Below are 16,506 nucleotides of genomic sequence, written 5' to 3'. Positions count from 1 at the left end.
GAGTAAAACATTGATAACCACAGGATGCAGTTCCTTTTGAGGGAGAGACCCAACCTGAGTTGCCAGATGGGAAATATATATAAGTGTCGTGCATGGGTGTTAAAATTACGGTTTTTAAAGAGAATTATTGTACATAGTCAAACAAAGAGACAGCATGTGTGCACGTATGTGCTAAATCTAGCATCTTTATAAGCAATCATTTTATAATGTTTTGACAAATTTCGCAGCAAACAAATATTAGCAGCACATTCATGGGAAAAAATGCTCATATTTACCCTCGCACTCAGCATATAAACAAAAAAAAAGATTGTACTTACAAAGTTTTATTGTGTTCTTTATTTTAACAACAACGTTGAGTGCGCAACCTAGCCTTCCAGATTGGCTGGAAAATTATTATTTTTTAATTACTTTGGGTACGTCTTGATTGATACACAGCTGCAGGCTGCAGTTTCCCTGCAGTTTCCCTGACATGGCGATCTAGTTTCCCAACCCAGACCATTATAGTCTACAACAAAACATGAAATTGGTCCAGAACATCATTATTTGTGAAATGACAATTACAGATTGTCACGACAGACAGTTGATTGTACAGAACAAAGTTATAAATATTTCTTGTTTAGTAAATTTTTTAGGTAGTAGTTTTGGAGGAGTTAATGAACTGTTCTTGAAACTTAGGCCTATATTAGAAATGCAAGTGGCCTAATGCTATAAAGGTAGGGAAACCATATGTTGCAAAACAATTTTCTTGAATAAAGAATGACACAACTGATTTAAAATGAAAACACGATTTAAAACAAGCATGTACCAAGCGTAGTAGCGGTCATACTAACATGTCTCCAGTCATAACCAATGAGGTTCCTCGATTGAATCCTGGGTTGAGTAATTCTGTCCCACGTGATTCCCAGGTTGGGATCAGAGTTAACATGGGCTCACCCTTTTACACCAATAGCAAACACGGGACTTCCTGGGTTGTTGCTTCTGTGTGAAAGGAGTATTAGTCTTCTGCTCACAGCGTCCTGTGAAACTTTCATCCTTACAATAGCTTTCAATTCTCTGGCCCTCATCTGCAGGTTTCTTTTCTTGTATCTTTTATAGTTAATTATGCTGACTTGGAATAGGGGGAGTGGACTCAATGAATGACATTGTTGTAATATAGTTCAATATTTGTTTAAGAATAAATCACACAAAATAAATGCAGACATTGTGATATATGTACTGTATCAGGAGGTGGGCTATTGCTTAGTGGTTGTGGTGAGGCAAGATTTCAATGGCTTTAAAAGATAACCGAAGAAGACGGCAGTGTCTCATCCAACTACAAACTATGTGTTAATGTAAGGACTGGGTGGGGGCAGGGGGGGCTCTTTGTTCATACACCCATTTTATTTTTTGCATTTTGCATGGTGTGATGCAAATTACTAGTTTGGGACATGTACTGATGGCTAAACCTAGTGGATTGCTACTAATGGGTAGAAATGGTACCCTGGGGAAATCAGTCTTGTTAGTTTTTGATTATGGCCTACTTTTTGGTTGGGATTGCTTCTTTTTGCCTTCTGGGATGTTTTTTTTATTATTAAGGAATATCACTTCTATTTATACTTCATTCTCTCTTCTATGAATTGTCCTGAGAATTTGCCCTAGTGTTGCTGACTGGATATATTTTATATGGTGAAGGACTGGATATATTTTATATGGTGAAGGAAGTGAGGAAGCTTTGGCAGTGAGTTTATGCCTCTAAAAGTTGCCTCTCTCACCCTCTGTGCTTTTAAATCAGTTTCCACTTGGATTGCCGTGCCAAAGCTCTATGTCATCAACATCCAAAAGTGTCCTCTATAACATTATTACTGAAGATTATTAATGTTCATTGATTAATGCAGTCTTGGAAGTGTAAATCAGGTACTGTGTTTATACATTTTTAAATTATTATCCAGAAGGTCTGCAGCATTAAGTAGAGTAAATAAGTAAACATCTGAACATGATCCTTCTCTAAATTATTGTTGCAAATATTACTGGGTGTGTATATGTACAGTGTATACACTCCACCTGACAAACACTGAATACCCACACATACTTTTAGAATTCCTGCTTACATTAAAAAAGCACAAACCCAAAACAGCTATGCCATATCATACTGACCAGTTAACAGAGGCCATACCATACAAGGAGGAACACCAACGGTGGTATCTCTTCATTAAACAGTAATCGGTTATAATTATAGTTATACTGCGACTTGTCATCACTGAGACTGATAAAGTATGATATCCATCATGAATTTGTAGCGTGCGAGACATGTATCTGCAGCCGGGTCACATATGTTACGTTCAATCACATGGGATAACTTTATACTTTTATTTCAATACATTTGCTCTCATGCATTTTTCAAATTAGGTCATCAAAATGATTGGCACGTCTAACAAATATTGTAAATAAAAGCAAACAAAGTGAAATTGGCAATACAATTTTACATAACACTTTCACATGCAAGTAATAATTCCAAGAGCCGCACAGTGTGAGTTTTTTTTCTGGCTGCAACAGTTGTTCTAGAATTTGACTCTTACATTACACTAGCTAATAATAACAATAATAGCCTTAGCCATTATTGGGGAAACTGCCAAACTTCCCCCACATCAGCAGATACCGGCCATCTTCATCCTACACCATGTAACCACACGACATTGCACTGTGTGTTTAGCAGCTGCTGCTTATATTAAAAAAAACTTCATTTTGGCCTGCAATGGATATAGATGGCTCTTTGTGTAGCAGCTATGAGTCAGAATTGTTAGCTACCTGTACTGTCCATTCTGTTTATCAGCTAATGTCAGTTCCAGTGGTGAAAATGTATTTATTTGTGATATTATTTGCATGTTTTCAAATATGTGTTACAAATAATGTATTCCACTTCTAGCAGACATGGTAGTGGTTACCCATGATGTTTGTAACATACTTTTATGACGCTTGCACTGAACACAATATGCTAAAAGAAATGTACAGTTTACAGCCAAATAATATCATCTGATCAAACCAAAGATGTTAATGTGACTCACTTGTTTTGGACAATCTCCCTAGAGATCTAACTGGAAATTATTAATGGTTATGTTGGGAGGAAGTGCAACATCTCTATGATCACATTACGATCTTTGGTTGAAGGTAGAAGAACAAGATTATTATACTATTTACTATTTATTATGTCTATTTTGAGCACTGGTGATGCGATACATTCTAATACAATCGTTATTACTGTAGAACATTTTATATTCTGCATTGCATCAGGCCATAGTCTGCTCATTGTGACAGCTTTAACAGTCTAATGCTAGCTAGCTAACTTTATTCCGACTCAACTTTTGCTACTTCAGGGGGGTGAATCATGAAGCACGGAACCCTTCAAAAACTGGTACATGAACTGAACTAAAAACAGCTGCTCCAGCTTTTCTCCATGGAGAACTTATCCACCTAACTAAGGAATCATCTTGTTTTGTGACATCCCTCCTCAGCATGTGGATGTCTGCATAAACTAATAAATGCTCACATTGAGGACATAAATACCGAATTATATGGTGCAGTGTTTCTGTGGAAAATAGCTGAATTTAGTCTTAGAAAGAACATGGTTTAATTGTTGCGTAATTCATAAGTACACATTCTAATCTTGTGTGTAATCTGACTGTGCGCTTCAGGGACCACTCTAGCACTGTAACACCTGTGTGACTGTACTGGTCAAAGGGCTCATTTAGTTCACTGCAGTCTGCAGGGACTATATTGTGTCATTGTATTGCTTCCTGTTTCACTAGAGTATACATATGGTAACAAGCATGCAAAATCCCATTGTCATCCATCAAGTAAGGAAGGTAAGGATGATAAGGAAGTTGGTGAGAGGACATCACATCCCAAGGATCACAGTTCCAGAATTGCAGAGATTTATTACATCACCTGGTGGGTCACCAAGTCTCAAAAATAACCCATATGGAACCTTCATACCAACAAACTATTTTGAAGGGTGGCATGAAGACAGTCCTTACTGAGCACAATAAACAAAACCAAGCATCTTGATGACTGGAAGAGAGTACTCTAGTCAGATGAGGCCAAAATTGAACATTTTGGTCATACAGACCATCAACAACTCCATGTTTTGGAGTTTTGCTACCGGTGGTCCAGGGTCTCTATTTCAAACCAATGGCACAAGGAATTCAACAAAGTACCTTTTGGCAGAAAAGCTGGTTGTCTCTACTAGGAAGCTGAGACTTGGCCAGCAGGACAATGACTCCAAACATACATTGCAAAATCCACACAGAAATAGTTCAGTGAAAAGAATATCAATCTTCTGCAATGGCCATCTGAGTCTCCCATCAAAAAACTGTGGTCTTAACTGAACTGAAGACTGACGTCGCTCTGGATAAGAGCGTCTGCCAAATGCCAATAATGTAATGTAATGTAATGTAAAAGAGGAGGGTCCATAAACGCCAGGAATATAAATGATTCTGAAAAGTTCTGCATGAAAGAATGGTCAAAAATCCCTCCAAAGGTGTTCTCTAACCATATTGGAAAATACTGATGGCTGTAATCATTTTGGGTTTTTTTTTCTTTTCAGACAATTTTTTATTACTTTATACAAAATATTGAAGCCTGAGAATACATGTATTGAAATAAAAGTATATCATTTTCCTATATGTTTGAACATCACAGTACATATTTAACAAGGGTCCCAATAATTCCGGAGCCCACTGTACACACACACACACACACACACACACACACACACACACACACACACACACACATTTAAATGAGTAAATTAAATTAAATAAGTTTTATCAAACCAAAGGTTTTCTGAGTTGATACTAGTAAGGTAATGTTTCAAGCTTTTCCCCATATTTCAGGTTCTAGCACACAACCTCTCATTAAATGAATTTCAAGGCAATTAAAAAAGAAGTAATTATACGCTCAGGGACTCTCAGCCATCTACTGAACAGCATTCCCATGTCTCACTTTAATTGTTAATATGGAAAAGAGGATTATTGCGGGCTGCCATTCAGGAGTTTCTTATTAACAGCTACTCATTGAATTTAAACATGCATTACTGCTAATAACTGCCATTGTCAGCTTCCAAATTCTGTCCCCTAAGATAATTTCATGGATATCAGTGAGTGCAGTCCAAACTGTTAAACCATCATGGGGAAGTGTAGTATATAGTAGTGATGGGTGGAGCTTCAATGAGCTGTCAGTCACTGACTATTATCCAGAGTTATTGCTCTCCACAGCAAATTGTTGGTACAACTCAGTGAGTACATGATTGCTCCTTCCATTCTGGGTTTTATAAAACCTTACTCTCCATCACTGGTCTACAGCACTGAAATCAGTCTGGAGCTGGTTCTCCCATCCAAATGCTTTCCTTCAGGAAATCCTGAGGGTCATGCGGGTATGGGGCAATGTGATAACAGATTAACGAGGAGATATTGGCCATTGGCTAGATAGGGCTGTGATGCTACCCTCTCTGTAGCGTGTGACAGGTTGACCTTGGACAACCATGGTACACCCATGGGGCTTCAGGCGCATTGCTTTAGCTTTCCTGTGATCAACATGCCGACTGCGAGTTTGAATAATGACCTGCAGAAGATGCGCTTAAGTGCTTTTCCCAAGACCCAGGAGTCAGCAGTAATGACAAGCCAGCCTTTATCTCTCTCAAAGGAGGACATCACAGCCTCCTTCTCTTTTTTTGCACTTTCATCCACTACCCAAAATGTCACATCATTCATCACTCACGCTGCTCAAGAAGCTCAACACTGCACCAGTTCTCCTATACAGTGCCCTCCAAAAGTATGGAAGCAGGAGAGTGACATTTTCTGCTATGTTTGCTGTATACTTACAGTAAGGCATTTGGATTTCAGACCAAAAGAATATAGAGTAAGACAAAAGTAGAGACAATAAACTTCTGTTTTGTGGTATTTATGTGTGCTTTACCATGTTTTTGTGCCCACATTTTCAGCAGCAAAAACACAAGTAAACAGTAAACTTAAAAGTAAATAAAAGCAAAAAGTCAATGCCCTTAAATAACAATTACTGCATCAAGTCTATCACCAAATATTTGGTATCTTATTTGGAAATGAGATTAATTTTGCTCAGAGTTTTAAAAGCAATCTATTGCAGTTGGCCATCTCCCTGCCGTATTTACGACCAATTTTAGCTGATATTGAAGCACTATTATAGCTAAGGCCAACTCTGGTAGTGGCAAGTGTGTCCATTTAGTTTGCTGTCATTGATTTTTTTTTAAGTTAATGTAAATACAGATAAAAATTACCTGCTTGAAATGCTTTGAAAACAAACATTTGCACCTAATAAGCTTACACTCCAATATGAAACCATCAGGCATATCTCTGTATGTCAAATCTCCAAAATAGAATACATCAGCAAATGACTTCTAACGAATAATCCCTACATTAATTTATATGTTGTCTTTCAAATAAACATCAAACAAAACAGCCCCATACCCACCGTTTCACATCAAAGCCAAGGGAATTGGTCCTTCTCATCGCGTCTGAAGCAACACAGCTGTTAAATTTTCTTCAGCAACCCTGGGGTGGCAGCATTCACCTCATCATTCTCCTCATCTGTCTTTTCATCATTGTCCTCATTATTCTCCTCCTCTGTCTCCAGGACTTCAGTTATACTGGCCTGCATCTCAATATCTACATTAGTGGTGCTGGGCTTCTTGAAAAGGCATTTAGGGATGATTGTCCAGCCATTTACAGTGCCCTCCAAAAGCATTATAAGGCTAGACTAAAATGTATTATTTCTGCTATATACAATACTTAAACTGGCTATCCTTAATTTCTAAGTTTAGGTGGATGTGTGTGGCATCTGTGGTATCTGGTGGTCACAAAGGTTTGTTTTAACGCTCCAAATACCAGAGTTGCATTTCAAACACAGAGCACATTGATTGCTTATTTGTCTTATTTGAACTGTGGTCACCAACCCTGTTCCTGGAGATCTACCGTAATGTAGGTTTTCACTTCAACCCAAACAAAGCTTCAGATCTCATTGAGGTGCTAATTAATAGAATCAGGTGTGCAAAATTAGGGTTGAAGTGAAAACCTTCAGGATGGTAGATCTCCAGGAACAGGGTTGGTGACCCCTGTCTTAGAAGAGAATCCAGGGGAAGCATATTTTGGAGAAAGAAGACTCTTAGAAGAAGACTGTCTCCAAGAAGACGGCCTGGAGACCTATTCTATGCCACAACATAGCGCAACATATAAAACCTAATTTTAAAGATTCTTTTGGGATTTTAAACACATTCAACATGCAAAATGATGTGTGTGCGTCATCAAATTTGAATATGTGGAGGCACTACCAGTGTAAAACAACACATAGAGGAGCAATTTAAGAACACATTGACATTGACATTGACTCAATATTGTATACGCTAAACAATTTTTGGATTGATACTTAAGGGGATTTGTATTTGAGATCAAAATATGAATATGAGATAAAAGTAGACAATAAAGTATACTTTATTGAACCCTGGTAAATCACTGCAGCACCCAGGGACCAACTCCAGTTCTGAGGCCAGTGCCTTGGTCAAGGGCAATGTTCTGTGGTCAGCCTTTATTTTGTAGTATTTACGTGTGTATACATATTTTACAGCACCATTTTACAGAAACAGCTGTTTACCAGCCATCAAGGCTGATTTTCATTTTATTTTCATTTGCTGCAAATGCCATATAACAGCAGCGCTGCTCTCCACATTGTCACATTGTCCAAATTACAAAATAAAAGGTGTCTCATTTGGGCTGGGTTGGTTCTGGTTTGTACTATCCATGGAACTGCTTTTGTCCTTCGCATATTAATAACAATGTTATCAGGCAGTGATATCACTACCATATACAATCAGAGGGACAATAGGTGGGGAACAATCCCACGCAGCTTCAGTGAAAGTGACACCAGGTTTTTCTCCAGCTTTACAAATGTGAGAATGCAATCAGTATACAGAAAGAGCACAGCACGATGTTTGATGTCTTCATAGGTGGAAAAATATTGTTTCTTGTGTCCAGTTACATGTCTTCCAAATTGAAAAAAAGTCTACCAGCCGTGTGACAGAGGATGCATTACCTAATAGATTTGGCAGAAATACCGAGGTCAAGGCTGTCTGATTAAGAGGTTTGCAGTAGTTTAATCAATCACTAAGACCTGAGGCCAATTTTGGAGGTAGTCTGACACCAGTACTTTCAGGGTTTTCATGTGGGAATAGAAAAACCATATGGAGTTTAAACATTTTCCCAGGTTCACCAGAGTGGCAGTGGAATTGTCTACTGGATGTTATATTGAGGTCCTCAACCTCCCCAAAGAGAGAGCTGCAATGACTATGGCCCTGTGTATTGTGTCTCATAATAATTCAGTGGCATGCCTCCTTTCTCCCGTCTCCCTTCCCACAACTACAGGTAAGCATTTCACTTCAGGTTTTCCCAGTTCTAGATAATGCGATTTATCACAGCAGCAGCTGCTCCCTCCTTCTTGGGGAAAGGGGCCAAGTCATTATGGATACTCATTTGAGCTTTTCTTTGGGCACGCCCCCGCCATCTCGGTCTACAAAGCCTCCCGGATGCAGGTAGCAAGACAGGCGCACGTTACAGAAACTCTTCTTGAGAGCCCAGCCTTGGATTTAGCGTAGAGAAAGCATGTTTACTGTTAAAACATGAGTGTACACACACACCGCAATGTACGGATTCTGGATTTTACCGCCCCCTCCCTCCCTCATTTTCAAATGCCCTTCCATGTTCATTTCAGGCCTTTTTTTAAAGCTTTTGGGAAACCTGTGCATAATCATGGCTTGTGACCAGGCAGGAATAAATGTGGAGGGCAAGTCACTGCATCTGATAAGTTTAAAAAAGGTGTTGAATCAACTGTGGAGTCTGTCTTGGTCCAGTAATCTGTCTGCTTCTCTCCTAAATCCACTGGCTAACAATGGTTTTGAGAGGCATTTGATAGGATTTAGTTCCTAGTGCTAAGTAACATCTTCTGTTTGCATGCTATGAGTCAGGTAAAAAGACATTATTAATTGTGTTCAAAGACAAGCATTTTTCCAACCATATCATTCAGAATAGAATTGCTGCTTTTTAGTTTTGTGCATGTGCCAATTTTTCTATGCACCACTGTTACGTAGTATGGACTATTTATTTGCTTTCAATTTGCTGTTTATATAGCAAATGAAATGCCAAAATGTAAAAAAAAGTTGCAATATTATTGCATGATTATTTAAAAATAAAACTACCAGCAGTGGATTGCATGATAAAGGGTGAAGAGAATTAAGCTCGGCAGCTTGTCTCGTCTGGAATGGGGCTTGCTACAGTATGGATATATAGTGCTTGGGCAGAGTAAGTACAGGTAGCTGATTCATAGGCCTGCTTTTAGTCTTTTCCTGCCATATAATTGTATTATTTTCAGTGTGAACTATAAAAAGGAAGAGGGAAGAAAAGAGAGAGAGTTAGCTGAGAGAGAGAGACGTATCGCTGAAAAAGTTTAATGAGATGACATTATCACATTACATTGTCATAAACTGAGGGTAAGACACCTAAGTATACAGTCTGCATTAAATGATAATGACTAAAGCTTCCATGGCAAATTAAAACTGCGGACCTGAATGTGTAATACTTTTAAAGCTGCAAGAAGTATACCATTTTGATACTTCTTATCTAGCACGAAGCATGAAATAAGATAAAAGTAGATAACTGTAATGCACCCCAACTTTAACTTACTTATTCTTATGATGGTTTCCTAAAAGTGGGTGGCTATTAGTAACTTTTTAGGAAATATGAAACGATTCAGGACTGTGATTCTTAGTGGTAGTGTATTTCTCCAAGTGTTTGTCAAAAGTATAGAGGATTTTACTGGATTGCTGGAACATCAGAAATTACACACAGAAAATATAATAGTGCAATGCTTGAAGAAAAAATGTATTCACTGCCAGTTTGCTTTTACTCATTACCAGTTTTTGCATTCCCTGAACTATATCAGAAATCAAAAATAAGAATGTATTTTATATTTATTTTTTTCATGACATATTTCACACGTCATACCTTGTAAATTGTAAAGTAGTGAGTTATAGTTCCGTAAGTGTGCCGTCCTTATTAAATTATTTTACTCCAATGTTTTAAATACAAGTTATCAGAAAATGACTAAATATATTTGTTGTGTTTGCTCTGTGCATTGAATAGATTCACAGTCACATATTTGAGTCCTCCCCATCCTCCAAATGTTATGTTTTGCCATTCCTTTTGTATAGAAATATTTGAGATTTCCTTCTACGTCTCTTTCTTTTATATTACATTGCAGTATCAGGTATTCACATTGAATGCATATACTGTACAACTTTCTTCATCTGGCACCAAATCCATAGAGGAAATTCTAAACAGGTACATTTTTCTAAAATGCTTTGTATTTTGAATGCAATTCCAAAATTCCCTTTCAAAGGAGCTTATGAGGTTTTAGATTGCCTGTACAGTAGTATGTTCCTATCAAACAAAGGGGTTTTGTCAGAATAATGCTAATTGCTCTCATTATTCCAGAATACTGTGTTGTTTTGGGACCTTCTTTGCTTGTGGTTGCAATCACAGTTTTACACAACATACCTTCAAACAAATGTAACTTGCGGAAATGTAAGAAAGATTGACTTCTTTATAATGTATGTATGAGAGGGTGCTGTAGTCAAACTTATGACATTTCCATGCAAAACACATTGGGCCTCATTTATCAAACTTGAGCCAAACAAATTTGTCCGTAAATCATTCGGAAATGCATTCGTGCAAATAATGTGGGATTTATTAAAGTTTTCAGATGTCACTTCTGTAGTAGGATCCAAATGGACTTCATACGTGCTCTCAGCTGTTCATATTGTTTGCGGAAATGAAAGCACACGGTTGCAAAGCGTGTTCTGTGCTTTTATTATTCCTACACAGCATTTATGCTAATCATAAGTCCTGTTCTTTTTGTCTACGATTGATTGGTATTTATGAACAGACACACGTGGATACAGAAAAAAGCTGTGTCTATCCGTGTTTGAAAAATCTGCCAGACTTTGTTCGTTTGGTTCCGATCACACATACGTAAATTTACACAGGGATTCACAAAAATATTGATTAATGAGGCTATTCTTTATTTTGCCTTCTCACCATGCCTGGAATTAATGGAAAGGCAGTGTTTCAATATGGAATATTATTCTGTGAGCATATTAATGTAGTCATGGTAGGTCAAGCACATATGCCAAGGCACATATCGCTATTAATAGCTTTCTAATTTTATAGTTAACATCTGGGTCATGTTTCTTTTCTCAACACCAGTTATTAAGATGAGTTAGAGCAGACTCATGTGTGTCTGAGCAGCCATTTCTAACTAATCATGTGAAAATGAAACACTGCTATACAAAACATGAAAAACCATGAATTCAGAAATAAAATGATTGCATCTTTATATGTTCATGTTTTTACATTGCAGATATTTGTGCGAAAGGATGATTTATCATTAAGAATGGAAATTTTTTTTATACCACAAAACACGCTGTCATAATGTTTCAATGGGGGTGATGTATACAGTGGGCTCAGGAATTATTGGCACCCTTGATAAATATGCAGAAAAAATGCTGTCAAATAAAAAATAATACAGTTATTGACATAATCATTATTTTCACACAGGTGTAAAGCTGTGTGCTTTATTAATGATTCAATGGTTGTTGTTTTTATTTAACCATTTCTGTGTGGATTTTGATGAAGTCATTGTTCTGCTGCACAATCTACCTACGACCAAGTCTCAACTTCCATCGAGGCAACCACGATTTTCTGCTACAATTTCCTGGTACTTTGTTGAATTCATTGCAATGACCCACTGCCATATTAATTCCAATGAACTCAAGATACTTGGTTTTATTCATTGTGCTCAGTATGGGCTGTCTCCATGCCACCTGTCCAAAGAGTTGGTATGGAGGTGCCATGTTATTATAATTTTTTTTTATACTTGGTGACCCAAAGACACAACCGATCACTGCAATTCTTAAACTGCAGTGCATGGGTTACTTGTGTACTCCCTCACCATCTTCCTTACCGTCAGTGTGGATAATATGCACTTGCATCCTCTTCCTGGCAGGTTAACAACTGAGTTGTGATGCTCAGTTACCACCCGTGTCTTCTGAATCAACAGTTCTTTGGCTTTTCCCATGCTGATGGTTGACAAGAGGATTTTTCATACTTGTTACCTCATTTTTATTCTCTAGGGAAACAGGAAGTCATGGACTGACAATATAGTTCTTTTAGACTGAGATTAACTAAATTAAAGTCAAATTGTATTGCCAATTTCACTTTGTTTGATTTAAGGGTGCTGATAATTTTGGCACCTGTGGTTTTCAGAAGAAAATAGATTACTAAATAAAAAACATTGAAACGTGAGAGTAAATGTATTGAAATGAAAGCATATAGTTTTCTTGTATGTTTGAACATAAAATATAGACCATTATCCATGTTATTTATTATATGCAGCCTTTTATCTCCATTTTTATTAGCCCACAGCATATATTTTTTAAAAGGCTGCAGTTCCTGGGGCAGGAAACATTGTCATAGCACTCAGTCAATGGACTGTGCACATGTCTGCATCCATATTTCTTTTCTCATCGTGTGCTTGATTCAGTAAATCTTTTCTCCATCTGCTAGAACCCAATCCTTTACCCTTCTGAGCTCCACAACCTACCCAACATCTGAGCATCTTTGCCTTCCAGGACTCTGATCCTTCTTAATTTGTGTTCCTATGACAACCAGTGAGATTATCAAATGGTGTTGCTAAGGAACATTGAATACTCAGTGAAATATTTTGTGATACTAATAATGATTGACGTATATATTTATGTAGTGCTGATCATTTATGTAGTGCTGTTCATCCAAGACTCTGAACCTGCTTTACAGTGAGGGGGTACCATAGTTCTTCTTTGGGGGTTCCAAATTCAAAATTTATAAAAGTATATTGGAATAGAGCACAACAGTTAACCCTGACGCTTTCCCAGATCACGGCTGTATACAGTATGGAGCATGCAGTACATTGTGAAATCCAGGCCTATCTAATGAGCATGTCATTTGTAATACCTTAATGTGTTTACATACGGGCGGATTACAGAGAGGCCTGAAAGTTGCCCCTATGGTTTTTCAAAAGGTCCCTGGAGTTATCTCCAGCGATTAGCCGCTTTGAATATTCTTGTGCGCATTGTCAAGTGGGACCCACTCAGCAGCAGATCAATAGACGCATTAGGATGATGAGCTGCTGGAGAGTTTTTTCTCTATCATTTTTTAAATAATTTATTTCATTTATTTATATATTTGTTGCAGATATAAGCTCCTCTGTCCGTTTCTTGCAGTTAAACAGGGGAGTCCAACGATTACATTCCCGGCACTTTCCTGTTTTACATATCAATGTGCTCCTTGTAAGGAGAAACAAAAAGGAGAAACAGGAAGGAAGTGTGCACTCAAGCAGAGCTGGAGAAACTCCCTGTGATCCTCAGGCCTTCCACTATCAATACCCTGGCTACACTGGGATTAAGTGAGAGGCTATTGTGCAGAACATCCTATTTGCATGTAATATTGAGAGCATGAGCTGGGAGGATGAACCACATCCTGTTGACTGCGTGTTTGCACTGTTCGAAAATATGGAGGTTCTGTATGGGGGTGTTGAATCTCGAATCTAAAATCTGATATAATTATATAATCAAACATGGCTATAGGTTTATGAAGCAGTATGTAACAACTGAATGTACAACACCAGTCATAATGATGATGATGATGATGATTATTATTATTATTATTATTATTATTATTATTATTATTATTATTATTATTTAATTAGGATCTATGAAATTAGTTGGTTAAGAAAAGCAGACTATGCAGCAAGCAAGACTGCTAAGCAAGTTATTTTGCAAAGTCTTTTGTAGTATACAGTTATCTGCATTATTTCTTAAATAATACATTGGGTAATTGGCCCATGTTTCCTTATGTGTGATCAAGAGAAAGTTGCTGCCATTTACCAGTCGGTCAATAAACAACCTTCATTCTGGGATGCTATTCACTTTTTGGAACAGTAACACACTTCTACATGACTAGAATTAAATCTAAGCCAGTGCCCTCTACAAGTTAATGACCTAATTATGGGATATTTATAGAAGTCCATTAAAGATTGCTCTTTCTATAACCATTTTGAAAATGTATTTTCTACCTTCCTGCTTTCCAACTAAATAATAAAGATTGCAAAAAATATTCAAAGCTAGCTTTGGTAACACATGCTATATTTGCTATCTGCAGTAGAAAATATACAGAAAATAATGAGTAGACTGAATAAACAGAAGAAGCACCCTCCTTCTCCCCAGCCATCCAGTTCCATCCCCTTTGCTCCTAAATCACATTGGTGCCTAAATTTTGCAGCTCTTCTTTGTTTTATAGGCAATATGGTGTCATTTTAAATGTACTCAACACAAAAATACAGAAATTGTTTCCTTTTATTTTCTTAATATTTTGTTATTATGGCCTTCTTGAAATTATTTCCCAGCAACCTTTTTCATTGATCCTCTGCTTCCTGTATCTTCTGACAGCCAGGCCAAAAGTAACGATAATGAACATTGTCTGTCTGCAATAGCAAACCTTCCCAGGCTGCCAAACAGACGCACTTGTGTAGATGGCGTGCTCTGTATGTGGGTAGTAGTCGCGATGGTGCCTGGAGGTAGTTTGGCCATTACTAAGATAGCGGCTACGCCACATTCCATAGAATCAGATTTGTGTGAAAATTATCAAGCAAAACATTTCCGATCGAGGGCAAATAAATAAATATTGCGAAAAAAAATATTGATTTCCAGACCTTTCCAGAGCATAGAACAAAAAGGAAAAACGTTGCAAGTGATTTTTTTTGTATGCTTGTGCAAACTCTCTGTTTTGATTGATTCTTGATGCAATGTTTGTTCGTATACTTTCGACCCAATGATCTGTTGCTATAGCAGAGGAAAAGGGCAAACTATATCCACGCTACAACGCTACCACCTCCCACAGACAGAAAGGGTGCATAAAATACGTTGGATTTCTCAGTGTGCTGTCTGGGTTGGCAGTAAAAAGTATTTATGGCAAAATAGTATATGGTTTGTACATTTTCTGTTTCACGAAGATAAAAGACATAACAATAAAAACGACAAATTTAGTTCAGCATTACGCACATAGAAATACCACGCAGACAAAAACAACTGACACCTTTACAGTTTTGACCAGTTAACGATTAAAATCAACCCTTCCTATTTACATTTCAAACAACAAATTTCTAATTCCTTATGCAAACCCTGGATAGCTGAAAATGATGCCACCATCCTATGTCTCCTCAGTGTGCATTTGTGGGTGAAAAACACTAGCACAGCCCGTTCCAAACATGCACTTCATCCCCATCGCTGGATTTGTGTAAATGTCTGGAAATGTCAGATTCCCACTCTGCCCACCCCTTCTAAATCTGAGGCTAATTAAAGCGGCACTGCTCTCAGGCTATAACCCCCTGTCACTAATCTCCCAGTACTTTAGCCGCCTGGTGCTTTAGCCCACAATCACATTGACAACGTGGAAACTCACATTGTTGCCATCGAGTGGGAACCGGCAATTAACTTCTTTTGTGGTTGAGGAAAAGGTCACTATCTGTGAGTAAATTCAAGAAAAAAGGCACAGAATATTCCACTTCCTGACCTTTCTCTTTAATGGATGCACAAGAGAAAAGAAATCCACACTTACAGACTACCCAGGAAATTAATAGTATTAATTTCAGCAAATGCTGTTCTCACTTGGAACATGGCTACTTTGCCATGTTGTTGACTTGTACTCGGTAGACTCATACAGTTGTGGTGTTGAGATGAAATCAGATGAATTGTAATTATTGTTAGTTATTATTAACACCCTTGATATGGAAATAGTGTAAAAAAAAAAAAAAAAATACAGTTATTGACATAAGTTACATGTTTAAAGTAGCGTGTGTTATTAATGATTGAATCAACCACATATAACCATCTTACAGTCTTGAAATAAATAATATAAAATTGGCAGCCCAGGTTTTATTCTTTGTGCAAATGTCCCTAGCAAAACTACAGCTATGAGTCTTTTCCTATAATTTGTTAAATTATAGAACACATATGGAGGGATTTTTGACTCTTCCTCCATGCGCAACTTTTCAGAATCATTGATATTTTTGGATTTGTGCTTATGGACGCCCCCTCTTCAATTCAGACCACAGATTTTTGTTGGGATTTAAGTCTGGAGACTGATATGGCCATTGCAAAACATGGATGTTGTTTTCAGTTATTTCTGTGTGGATTTTGATGTATGTTTGGAGTAATTCCCCTGCTGCAATCTACATACGACCAAGTCTCAGCTTCATAGCAGAGACAACCCGATTTTCTGCCAAAATTTCCTGGTTGAATTCCTTTGTTGAATTCATTGTGATTGATCTTAAAGAGTGCATCTGGACCACTGGCAGCAA

Source organism: Conger conger, chromosome 3 (assembly GCF_963514075.1).
Source record: "Conger conger chromosome 3, fConCon1.1, whole genome shotgun sequence".
Lineage (NCBI taxonomy): Eukaryota > Metazoa > Chordata > Actinopteri > Anguilliformes > Congridae > Conger > Conger conger.
The sequence above is the reverse complement of the archived record's forward strand: the minus strand, read 5'-3'. Positions refer to the sequence as shown.